Source organism: Schistocerca gregaria, chromosome 7, assembly GCF_023897955.1.
Source record: "Schistocerca gregaria isolate iqSchGreg1 chromosome 7, iqSchGreg1.2, whole genome shotgun sequence".
Lineage (NCBI taxonomy): Eukaryota > Metazoa > Arthropoda > Insecta > Orthoptera > Acrididae > Schistocerca > Schistocerca gregaria.
Genome location: NC_064926.1, coordinates 180,392,931 through 180,406,181, shown reverse-complemented (window position 1 = coordinate 180,406,181; position 13,251 = coordinate 180,392,931). Strand labels below are relative to the sequence as shown.

Sequence of the window (13,251 nt, the reverse complement as noted above, 5' to 3'; positions counted from 1 at the left end):
GAACAACAAAGAGATCTTGGGTAACAGAAAAAAATGTTTCAACTGATCGGTGGACGAAGAAATTACAAAAATGTTCAGTGAAAGAAAAGAATAACTTGCAGTAATACAAAATACTTAAGAATGAAATAAATAGGAAATTCAGGAAAGCCAATGTGAAATGGCTGCAGGAGAAATCTGAAGAAATCGAAAAATAAATGAACGTCTGTAGGGTTGACTCAGCATGTAACAAAATCAAACAACCTTTGGTGGAATTGAAATGAAGGATTACAACATTAAACGTACAATAGGAGTTCCACTCTTAAACGCAGTAGGGAGTGTGGATAGCTGGAAAGAGTATATCCAAGGCAACTTTTAGAGGGAGACTTTTCTGATGAATGGAGGGAAGGAGGAGTTGGAGTCGATATGGAAGAGATATGGGGTACAATATTAGAGGCAGAATTTAAGAGAGCTTTGGAAGTCTTTAGAAGGGATAGACAACAATCCATCAGAATTTCTAAAATTATTGCGAGAGGGGGCTAGAAAAGGACTATTCAAGTTTGGGCGTAGAATATATGGAACTGGAGAATACCTTCAGACTTCAGGAAAATTAGCACGCACACAATTCCGAATACAGCATGGGCAGATAAGTGCGGTAACAACCGCACATACCAGCTTAAAAGCTCTTACATCCAACTTACTGACAAGAAAGGCATACAGAAGAATAAGATAGAAAATTAATAAAATATTATCCAAATGAACTGTATTGACAAAAATATTGCACACCTCCAACTACATACACTGATGCTAGAAAAGTAATGAAATACCTTATAATATCGTGTCGAACCTCATTTTCTCGGGCGCAGTGCTGCAACTCGACGTTACATGGACTCAACAAGTCGTTAGAGGTCCCCTGAAGAGATATTGGACCGTGCTGCCTCTGCAGCTGTACAAAACTTGCGGAAGTGATGCCAATGCAGGACGTTCTGCACGAGAAAACCTCTCGATTATGTACCATGAATGTTCGATGGGATCCACGTTGGGCGATTTGGGTAGCCAAATCATTCGTTAGAATTTTCCAGAACTTCTTCAAACCAGTCGCAAATAATTATGGCCTTGTGACATCGTTGTTTGGAAATAAGAAGTCAGTGAATGCAGATGGTCTCCAAGTAGCCGAAAAAAATCATTTTCAGTCAATGATCGGTTCAGTTAGACAATAAGACCCAGTCAATTCCATACAAATACAGCCTACACCATTATGGAGCTACGACCAGCTTGTTGACAACTGACAGAGGCAGGTACACAATGCCACCCAGCCATTGCCAGGACTGGTGACAGCCCGGTATCTTCCTGCTGATGTTACATAAAACCTTGCGCAATGTAGGTCCAGGATTACATTGACAGAATTAACTAACATGATGTAATGAACACCTGCACTCCCCAAGTTTTGCGACTTTTACTAGCAGGGACATTCGAGTAATGCAAACTTCAAAGGAGATTTGTTTTCTGCTTGGAACTCGCCTTCCGAAATTACTATGTGAGAAGGATTGAGTTGCAAATAAACATCTTGGTGTGCCTTGAGAATCGGTCAGCCTGCTTTGTAAACAGAAAGTCGTTCCTCCTTGAAGACAACAGGGCCGACTTGCACGCGTCACTGTATTCAAAGCGGATGACCCCTATTATAAAATGTTCTAAGTTGTCACCTTATTGCCTAATCTAAACCAAAGGCAGAGCAGACAGTAGTTTGCAGAAATGCTCTGTAGGCATGACCTCGTTGGCTAAAACATCGAACTGTCTGAAGAGTGTGAGAGTAACTCAGTATTGTTAGGAACTGCAAGCTCGAGTTTTTAACGATTGTTAATACTGCAAGACTTCCAGGCTGAGGGAGACTGTTCATGTTGTAAGGCGTCAAACAAATAACACACCTAACACTGAATTTCTGAAACAATTCTGGTTAACTCTATATGTCACTCAACAAAGGTTTGTGAAATTGTACGAATTTTTTTAATATGTAGATCTAATAAATAAGCCAGCATTTTGTGTCTACAAACTATTAACACCCACACAAGTTGGTGCACACAAGTAATTTTTCTTACCCGACCTAAGAAATGCAGTTCTGAGTAAGGGGAATTTTACGATGGCTAATCCCGTACCATGTAGGCCTATACCTTCGTCACAGGGAACCTAGCGGACAAAATGAGATACCAGAGCCACTGTGTAGGTCGCCGGCAAAAGCCGCCCCTTGTCTCTTCTTTTAATGACAACCCTATTGTAAAGCCTTTCTACAGGAAAACGAAGAGAGATGCGAGATAAACGTCCAGAGAAATCCAACTCAAAACAATGGTGACTCACTGTAGCCATCAATGTTAAAAATTCAAATGAAAGAAAAAGTGGTTTATCGCCTTACGAAACCAATAACGCATGTGATAGCTTATAAAAACTCAAGTGGGTTGGGTTATAACAAGTACGACCGCACTGACTGGCCAGAAACAAAACACTTGGGCACCACCTTTGATGTAAGCATATTGCAAGGAGAGTAACTGGCTTCTTATCTTGAAGAAAGTCGACATGTATTTGAACAAGGCCACTCGCACTGTGCTGAGAGTGATTATGTGAACACTTGTTCCCAGGCTCGCCTTAACTCGTAACGAGTAAAGCTGCAAAGCCTCCTAGTATGGAGAATCGCACCGAGTACTGACAGTTAACGCTTGCAAGTGATTTAAGGGCAATGATGTACACGCTATTCCAGCCAAATAGCATGTACCATGCCAATAACTTAGCTAGGGAATACCTAGAAGTCTCGGCTTCACCGAATACGTAGGAAATGTAGCAGACTGGTGTTAGCAGTCGAGAGAGAATACATTCTCAGGAACACAGCTCACGTCGACAGCCGTCACTGCCGCCGCTGACACAAGGTAATCAAGCACGCTGCCGCTACGGCAGAAACTGATTTTCAGTTGTCACTCAGAATTGCAGTCGTCTCCGTCTCTCCTAATTTTTCGTGCATGCAACCATGACCAATAATTAAACATATTCACGATCGTCCGGCTTAACTGGAACAGAAATGTGAGATGTGGAATGTAACGGAAAGGGCTGATGAGCCACTCTAGAGGTATCGAATTGTGTTAATTGTGTACTTTTCTTATTGCTCTTTATTGATGCCCATTCAAATTTGGGTTATTTTCGTTATGCATTATTTCATAATTGATATCTCTCCCCCCAATTGTATTTAATTTGTCTGTATTTTTATCGAACTACAGATATGGATATCAGCCACCTTACCATTAAAGAACCTTATAATAGTTACGAATTACGCTTCACAGTTGTGACACCCAGTATCAATATTTTACCATCATGTACATAATTTTGCTAAAATTGTTATATCATGAAGTCATACTTAGAGCAAAAATAAATGTTGATAACAAAAATTTAAGATCTTCATTTTTGCTCGCATATAGTTACTCCTGAGGCCATACACCAATTCCTGTTAGCAACAACGTTTCCTTTAAAGGGAGTGTAGTGGAACCGACACTGAGATCATTGTCTGATTACATCACTGTCCATACTGCTGCACTCTTCTGAACTCTGCATGCGTGAGATAGTATCTTCCTACTTTGCACGCCACAGGTTCGACACCAAATTCCTAAAGAACTCACAGAGTATCCTTACGCAACTGTTTTAGGAAAATGCATAAGAACCAGTCATACACATGTTACAATATGCTAACAAATATGTTGTTGATCAGTACTTTGCAGAGACGTTCCCAATGGTGCCCAAGTTTTAAGCGGATTTGCAGAGTGGAGAACGAACTTACATTGCTATACAGAGCACATTTCAGTTGAAGGCACAATAGGGATCATATCTGTTCGTGGTACAGTAGAGGACACCTCTGTTTGAGGAGCGATGTTGCAGACTTCGGCTTGGAACATGGTCAAAGTGACCTCTGGTCTGGGAACGGAAGAGAACAGTTGACTTAGAGATTTCATTTGGAGTTCAGAGGCAGAGCTGATATATTACAGTTTGTGACAGTTCCTGGCGTCCACTATGCTTCTTGCGTCTGAGGGCTGAGTATGGTTAGGGAATAGCTTAGGCGAGCAGGTCTGAGAATCGACATTCCCCTTTAGGTGCCGTGTTAGGTTCAAATGGCTCTGAGCACTATGGGACTTAACATCTGTGGTCATCAGTCCGCTAGAACTTAGAACTACTTAAACGTAACTAACCTAAGGACATCACACACATCCATGCCCGAGGCAGGGTTCGAACCTGCAACCGGCCGTGTTAGGATTATCCTCACTCCAGAATGCAGTAATTTCCCCAGTAGTCCAAGGTCATTTACGACTCTATCGCAAATGTTAGTTGCACGCTTAATTCTTTCTTTCATATGGCTAATTCAGGCAGTCACTCCGCAGCCATTGTCGAATTTTGTTCCCATAATTCATTCATAGATTACGGTATTGTCACATTCACCTGAATTATCCAACCTTTGCTGAGATTTTCACGTATTAGACTTTTATTGACACATGTTAACAACAGATGATTTTCTCACTCTTTGCATTACTTGTAACTCAACTGGACCTGCATTTTTTTTTATTTATGTATATCAACAAGGAACTTTATAATGAAGTGGACGACTGTTTCACTTCATTGTTAAATTAACAGCCTTTTTATTATCTTCTGCGAGGTACAACATCCAGATCTCACATTTACTGGGGCCACCCCAGTCGTATTTTCTGTCTATTGCTCGTCACCTTTTTGATTAACTGCCTATGACTCCTTGACGAGCAATTCGACAACTTATAAGGATCATTCTGACATCCACAGGGGCATGGCGTACGCTCAGCCACAACCTCACAATAGATACTGGCGTGCCTCATTTTCGACTGTATCTGCTACGCCACCGCCCCCACCCCCTCCCCCAACTTGATTTCACTCTTTTTCACTTCATGGAATATGCTGACTTGTCGTTTACTTATCCGGCTCCTATGATTGTGAATGTCTCTCCTAGGACACCAGTCGTTTATTCTTTGCGTCAAACATCTTTTGCTGACTTCGGTCCCAAGATGGTTCTTCCCAGTCCATCTTAGATACTGCTGCCTCGCGGCCACAGCACTGAGAGAAGAAATTATTACAGATAACTTTCCAACAGCATGATGGAGAAACTAGATAGCGTACATCTACCGATCACTAGACTATGCACTAATCCTGGTTTAGATTCCAAACTTCTCCACAATGTCTCATGCTGTGGCGGTATGCTTGTCAGATCAGGGTATTGATCCCGGCGATTCCCTTGGTGGTGTCTGAGAGGAGTACACTGTGTGTTGGTATTGGGTTTCTCACCTTCTCCCTCTCTCTCTTTCTCTCTGTCTCTCTTTTCCATTCACTCATAACAACACAAGGCAGGCACTCATCAGTCATTCACACAACACAGAAACACACTTGACATGTCTGAAAGGCTACGGGAAAACAACATCACACCACACACAGTAAAACCATACCAAAGACGTGGAACTTACGCATCTACCCCAACACAACGCTTATTTTTTGGGTACGATATTGACTTTCACTTTAAGTCAGTGAAAGTACCCTTTACACTGATGAGCCAAAATTGTTATGGTTTCCTGCTTAATAGCGTAATGGGCTCATCCTTAGGAATATAATGTAGCACCGATTTTGCGAGGCATGGATTTCATACTAACTTGGCAAATTTCTGTGGGCACATGGCACCAGATGTCTACTCACAGTTCACATAAATCCTGTAAATTACGAGGAGGTAGTTCGTGAGCATGGAGCTGACATGTGACAACGTTCCAGATATCATACATCGGTTTTAATATAAGATGAATTTCGAGGCCAAGATATTATCATGAAATTACTGTTATACTCCTCAAATCACTGAATCTCTATTCTGGCCTTGTGGGACTGCCAGTTATGCTCTTGGAAGACTTTCAGAATTAGAGGTGCATGTGGTACACAATAATAATCACGCACTCAGCAGCCTGCGTTTTCTGCCACAAGTCTCAAGAAAGCCAAGATGAGTGGCTCCGACAGCATAACACTGCTCACACCGGTCTGTTTGAGTGGTGTAGTGCATGTTTTCGGCACACATTCTCCTGGATCTTGGCACATTCGGACATGAATATCGATCTGGTGTAGCAAGGAACATGATTTATTTGCCCAGGGGATATGTTTCCGTTGATCCACGGACAAGTCTCGATAACCCCGTATCCACTGCAATCGTAATTCACGATGTTATGTCAAACTGGGGCCACAGACGAGTTATGGACAGTAGGGACCCATATTCAGCAATGTACGCTGAATGGTGTCCACCCAAACACTTACGCTTGCACCAGCGACAGATCGCGGCCAGTCCTGCTTTGCAGAGGGAGCAAGCTTCTGATCTCCATCTTCTGCGATAAGGAATGGACGTCCAACGCCTTGTCGCCTACTCCCAGTTTCACCATCCCTTAACCACTTTCGGTGGATGTTCACGACATCAGCACGCGAATACCCGACTAGTCTCATCGTTTCCGATACGATCGTTCTCAGGTACCGGGCCATAGCAATCTGAGCTTTGTCAAATTCGCTTACATCAGTGGATTTCCCCATTTGTGACCGTACCACCGCTGGAATGTTTCTCTTTTGTCTGTTCCGCTTACCTACTTTCCTTACAGTGTCGAGTGCCAGCAACGGAACCAGGCGGCTTTCATTCCTGTGGTGGCCAGTTACAATGTTTTGACTCATCAGTGCAAATTGGCGTCCAATAATTCATACTTCACATTCCATTAATATCTTATCGTATATAATGCATACATTCCAAGATGACAGCAAATACTTTTATTTTTCAATCCAATCTCGTACAACATAATTTTCACATATGTGGACCACGAGATCATCGATTGTAAAGGCAGCACATCAAGCAATGGTTGTAGCATCTTAATCAGATGATATCTACTTCCTCTTGCTTCTCATCTTTTTAGGTGCATAGTCACCTAGCTCCATTCCTCGGCCTCGCCTCCCCCCTCCAAACCACTTTTGATTGCTCTTATATCTTACGTTAGCGATAATGGACGAAGACGCGTCGATGGCAGTGACCACGGATATCGTAAGTTTAGTAGTTCCAGCACAAACGCCGGTAACTTTCGAGGTATCCGCCAGCCACGTCTGCTTGCTATTTGGGGAATGAAGAAGATGGCAATAGAATCAGCCTCAAAGCAGGAGAAAACGTTTTCGTTTCGGGTAGCCACCTCAAGCAGCTCGTTTCCAGCTATGCTAAGCGATCGTACCCTTACTGCCTTTGCTACTATGGTGGGATTCCTTCCTTTCCTACTTCAGGTTTTTTGGAAAAAAGAATCATTCATATTCTATTACTGTTTAAGAGCATAAATACTAGAATATTACAAGTGTTCACTTCTTGTGCAGGTTACAGAATTGTAATTTGCTTTGTGACGTGAAGTGATGAATTTAGTCTTATTAACAGTGGAAAGTCATAACATAAAATATGAATCGTTATATTTGAAACTACCCTGAACTGCACAAAAATTCAGTTTTGCATTTGCTTTTTGTCGCTATTCCACAAGTACGCTTCTCATCTTCCATACATTTTTGTCACTGTGAATTCTGTACTTTCAATGTAACGTACTCTTCCTGTTGACATACTTTTCATTATGTATTTAAAACACAGTTAATCACAAAATGTATAAGATTATATTTAGCACTTTTCCTAAAGTTTCTTTTGTAGCTGAAGTTATGGGACGTTCTTCTAGTAGCTCATGTAGCCGAAATATCAACGCGAGTTCACTCCTCCTCAAACCACTCCAGCAAGATTCTAGCTTTGGTTTGTCCATGAAATTCGAGAAAAAGTTCACATTTCATTCTTAATTACGACACTTTCACTTGCAGAAAGGCTTTATGATTCCTAGAAATAAAATGTTTAGACCACAATAGAACATCAAACGCTCACCCGCAGACCTCTCGACTACAGTTCATGCTGAAAGAATATGAAATTAATGAGACTTTTTACTGAGATGAATGTTAAAGTATTAGTGCAATTCGTTTCAAACAGGGTACTGTTCGCTGAATTGACAAGGCAGTGGCATACGTACTGAGACTTCTATATAGGATCATTGATCTTCTCAAAAGCCTGAGGTTTGTGTCCTGGTTCAGTACTCAGTTTTAACCTACCAGGGAGTTTCAGGTCAGCGCACAGTCACTCTGGGAAGCACATGTATTGTTTAACTGCACTGCCGCCATCAGATATACAGTGCAACAAACTTACATATGTAACAGTTTCACTGTCAGACACAATCTCTTCAACATTTTCACAATTTATGTGTTCATATTCAAAATAATACAGAGAAAAAGGAAACAAAATATTACTGCCGAAAGTCATATAACACCTTTGAATCACGAGAGGAATATTTCAAATACACATTTTAAACAAAAAATTGCAGCAACTCGGTTCTGGGAGTTCCGGAAACTGTACAGAAAATTGGAATAGAGCTTAACATAAACATCATTTCCGCCCTTTTTACTGCTCATGAAAACCACACACTGCATGTTGTACCACCATACACCTTCAGTGATGGTGGTCCAGACTGCTGTACATATCAGTACATCCAATACCCAGTAGCAAGTCCTCTTGCATTGATGCATGCCTGGCATACTATCGACAAGTCCATCAAGGCACTGTTGGTCCAAATTGTCCCACTCCTCAACGGTGATGCGGCGTAGATCACCGCGCGGGGTCGCCCCGTGGTCTTAGGCGCCTTGTCACGGTCCTTGAAGCTGCACGCCTCGGAAATTCGAGTCCTCCCCCAGGCATTGGTATGTGTGTTGTTCACAGCTCTAGCTAGTTTAAGTTACATTAAGTAGTGTGGAGGCTTAGGCACCGATGACCTCAGAAGTTTAGTCCTGTGAAACCTTACCAGAAATTTCAAGTTTCGGCGTAGATCCATAGAGTGGCTGGGGGAGGGGGGAGGGTCACGTCGTCCGTAAACAGCCCTTTTCAATCTGTCCCAGAAATGTTCGATAAGATTCATATCTGGAGAACATGTTGGCCACTCTACCCAAGCGATGTCGTTATTCTGAAGCAAGTCATTCACATGATGTGCACGAAGGGGCGCGGATTGTCATCAACGAAGACGAATACCGACGTAGATCTATAGAGTGGTTGGGGGAGGGGGGAGGGTCACGTCGTCCGTAAAAAGCCCATTTCAATCTGTCCCAGAAATGTTCGATAAGATTCATATCTGGTGAACATGTTTGCCACTCTAGCCGAGCGATGTCGTTATCCTGAAGCAAGTCATTCACATGATGTGCACGAAGGGGGCGCGGATTGTCATCCACGAAGACGAAAGCCGGCGTAGATCCATAGAGTGGTTGGGGGAGGGGGGAGGGTCACGTCGTCCGTAAACAGCCCTTTTCAATCTGTCCCAGAAATGTTCGATAACATTCATATCTGGAGAACATGTTGGCCACTCTAGCCGAGCGATGTCGTTATTCTGAAGCAAGTCATTCACATGATGTGCACGAAGGGGCGCGGATTGTCATCAACGAAGACGAATACCGACGTAGATCTATAGAGTGGTTGGGGGAGGGGGGGAGGGTCACGTCGTCCGTAAACAGCCCATTTCAATCTGTCCCAGAAATGTTCGATAAGAGTCATATCTGGTGAACATGTTTGCCACTCTAGCCGAGCGATGTCGTTATCCTGAAGCAAGTCATTCACATGATGTGCACGAAGGGGGCGCGGATTGTCATCCACGAAGACGAAAGCCGGCGTAGATCCATAGAGTGGTTGGGGGAGGGGGGAGGGTCACGTCGTCCGTAAACAGCCCTTTTCAATCTGTCCCAGAAATGTTCGATAAGATTCATATCTGGAGAACATGTTGGCCACTCTAGCCAAGCGATGTCGTTATTCTGAAGCAAGTCATTCACATGATGTGCACGAAGGGGCGCGGATTGTCATCAACGAAGACGAATACCGACGTAGATCTATAGAGTGGTTGGGGGAGGGGGGAGGGTCACGTCGTCCGTAAAAAGCCCATTTCAATCTGTCCCAGAAATGTTCGATAAGATTCATATCTGGAGAACATGTTGGCCACTCTAGCCAAGCGATGTCGTTATTCTGAAGCAAGTCATTCACATGATGTGCACGAAGGGGCGCGGATTGTCATCAACGAAGACGAATACCGACGTAGATCCATAGAGTGGTTGGGGGAGGGGGGAGGGTCACGTCGTCCGTAAACAGCCCTTTTCAATCTGTCCCAGAAATGTTCGATAAGATTCATATCTGGAGAACATGTTGGCCACTCTAGCCAAGCGATGTCGTTATTCTGAAGCAAGTCATTCACATGATGTGCACGAAGGGGCGCGGATTGTCATCAACGAAGACGAATACCGACGTAGATCTATAGAGTGGTTGGGGGAGGGGGGAGGGTCACGTCGTCCGTAAACAGCCCATTTCAATCTGTCCCAGAAATGTTCGATAAGAGTCATATCTGGTGAACATGTTTGCCACTCTAGCCGAGCGATGTCGTTATCCTGAAGCAAGTCATTCACATGATGTGCACGAAGGGGGCGCGGATTGTCATCCACGAAGACGAAAGCCGGCGTAGATCCATAGAGTGGTTGGGGGAGGGGGGAGGGTCACGTCGTCCGTAAACAGCCCTTTTCAATCTGTCCCAGAAATGTTCGATAAGATTCATATCTGGAGAACATGTTGGCCACTCTAGCCAAGCGATGTCGTTATTCTGAAGCAAGTCATTCACATGATGTGCACGAAGGGGCGCGGATTGTCATCAACGAAGACGAATACCGACGTAGATCTATAGAGTGGTTGGGGGAGGGGGGAGGGTCACGTCGTCCGTAAACAGCCCATTTCAATCTGTCCCAGAAATGTTCGATAAGAGTCATATCTGGTGAACATGTTTGCCACTCTAGCCGAGCGATGTCGTTATCCTGAAGCAAGTCATTCACATGATGTGCACGAAGGGGGCGCGGATTGTCATCCACGAAGACGAAAGCCGGCGTAGATCCATAGAGTGGTTGGGGGAGGGGGGAGGGTCACGTCGTCCGTAAACAGCCCTTTTCAATCTGTCCCAGAAATGTTCGATAAGATTCATATCTGGAGAACATGTTGGCCACTCTAGCCAAGCGATGTCGTTATTCTGAAGCAAGTCATTCACATGATGTGCACGAAGGGGCGCGGATTGTCATCAACGAAGACGAATACCGACGTAGATCTATAGAGTGGTTGGGGGAGGGGGGAGGGTCACGTCGTCCGTAGAAAGCCCACTTCAATCTGTCCCAGAAATGTTCGATAAGATTCATATCTGGTGAACATGTTTGCCACTCTAGCCGAGCGATGTCGTTATCCTGAAGCAAGTCATTCACATGATGTGCACGAAGGGGGCGCGGATTGTCATCCACGAAGACGAAAGCCGGCGTAGATCCATAGAGTGGTTGGGGGAGGGGGGAGGGTCACGTCGTCCGTAAACAGCCCTTTTCAATCTGTCCCAGAAATGTTCGATAAGATTCATATCTGGAGAACATGTTGGCCACTCTAGCCAAGCGATGTCGTTATTCTGAAGCAAGTCATTCACATGATGTGCACGAAGGGGCGCGGATTGTCATCAACGAAGACGAATACCGACGTAGATCTATAGAGTGGTTGGGGGAGGGGGGAGGGTCACGTCGTCCGTAAAAAGCCCATTTCAATCTGTCCCAGAAATGTTCGATAAGATTCATATCTGGTGAACATGTTTGCCACTCTAGCCGAGCGATGTCGTTATCCTGAAGCAAGTCATTCACATGATGTGCACGAAGGGGGCGCGGATTGTCATCCACGAAGACGAAAGCCGGCGTAGATCCATAGAGTGGTTGGGGGAGGGGGGAGGGTCACGTCGTCCGTAAACAGCCCTTTTCAATCTGTCCCAGAAATGTTCGATAAGATTCATATCTGGTGAACATGTTGGCCACTCTGGCCGAGCGATGTCGTTATCCTGAACCAAGTCATTCACATGATGTGCACGAAGGGGGCGCGGATTGTCATCCACGAAGACAATAGCCGGCGTAGATCCATAGAGTGGCTGGGGGAGGGGGGAGGGTCACGTCGTCCGTAAACAGCCCTTTTCAATCTGTCCCAGAAATGTTCGATAAGATTCATATCTGGTGAACATGTTTGCCACTCTAGCCGAGCGATGTCGTTATCCTGAAGCAAGTCATTCACATGATGTGCACGAAGGGGGCGCGGATTGTCATCCATGAAGACGAATGCCGGCGTAGATCCATAGAGTGGCTGGGGGAGGGGGGAGGGTCACGTCGTCCGTAAACAGCCCTTTTCAATCTGTCCCAGAAATGTTCGATAAGATTCATATCTGGAGAACATGTTTGCCACTCTAGCCGAGCGATGTCGTTATCCTGAAGCAAGTCATTCACATGATGTGCACGAAGGGGGCGCGGATTGTCATCCACGAAGACGAAAGCCGGCGTAGATCCATAGAGTGGTTGGGGGAGGGGGGAGGGTCACGTCGTCCGTAAACAGCCCTTTTCAATCTGTCCCAGAAATGTTCGATAAGATTCATATCTGGTGAACATGTTGGCCACTCTGGCCGAGCGATGTCGTTATCCTGAACCAAGTCATTCACATGATGTGCACGAAGGGGGCGCGGATTGTCATCCACGAAGACGAAAGCCGGCGTAGATCCATAGAATGGCTGGGGGAGGGGGGAGGGTCACGTCGTCCGTAAACAGCCCTTTTCAATCTGTCCCAGAAATGTTCGATAACATTCATATCTGGTGAACATGTTTGCCACTCTAGCCGAGCGATGTCGTTATTCTGAAGCAAGTCATTCACATGATGTGCACGAAGGGGCGCGGATTGTCATCAACGAAGACGAATACCGACGTAGATCTATAGAGTGGTTGGGGGAGGGGGGAGGGTCACGTCGTCCGTAAAAAGCCCATTTCAATCTGTCCCAGAAATGTTCGATAAGATTCATATCTGGTGAACATGTTTGCCACTCTAGCCGAGCGATGTCGTTATCCTGAAGCAAGTCATTCACATGATGTGCACGAAGGGGGCGCGGATTGTCATCCACGAAGACGAAAGCCGGCGTAGATCCATAGAGTGGTTGGGGGAGGGGGGAGGGTCACGTCGTCCGTAAACAGCCCTTTTCAATCTGTCCCAGAAATGTTCGATAAGATTCATATCTGGTGAACATGTTGGCCACTCTGGCCGAGCGATGTCGTTATCCTGAACCAAGTCATTCACAT

At 44.8% G+C, this 13,251-nt stretch overlaps 1 protein-coding gene across 3 annotated transcripts in view; it reads right to left on the bottom strand.

Annotated features, from left to right (window-relative positions):
• The window catches only part of LOC126281604 (uncharacterized), a 1,096,782-nt gene that overhangs the window by 236,139 nt on the left and 847,392 nt on the right, over positions 1-13,251 (bottom strand). The gene's annotated exons all lie outside the window — the stretch shown is intronic.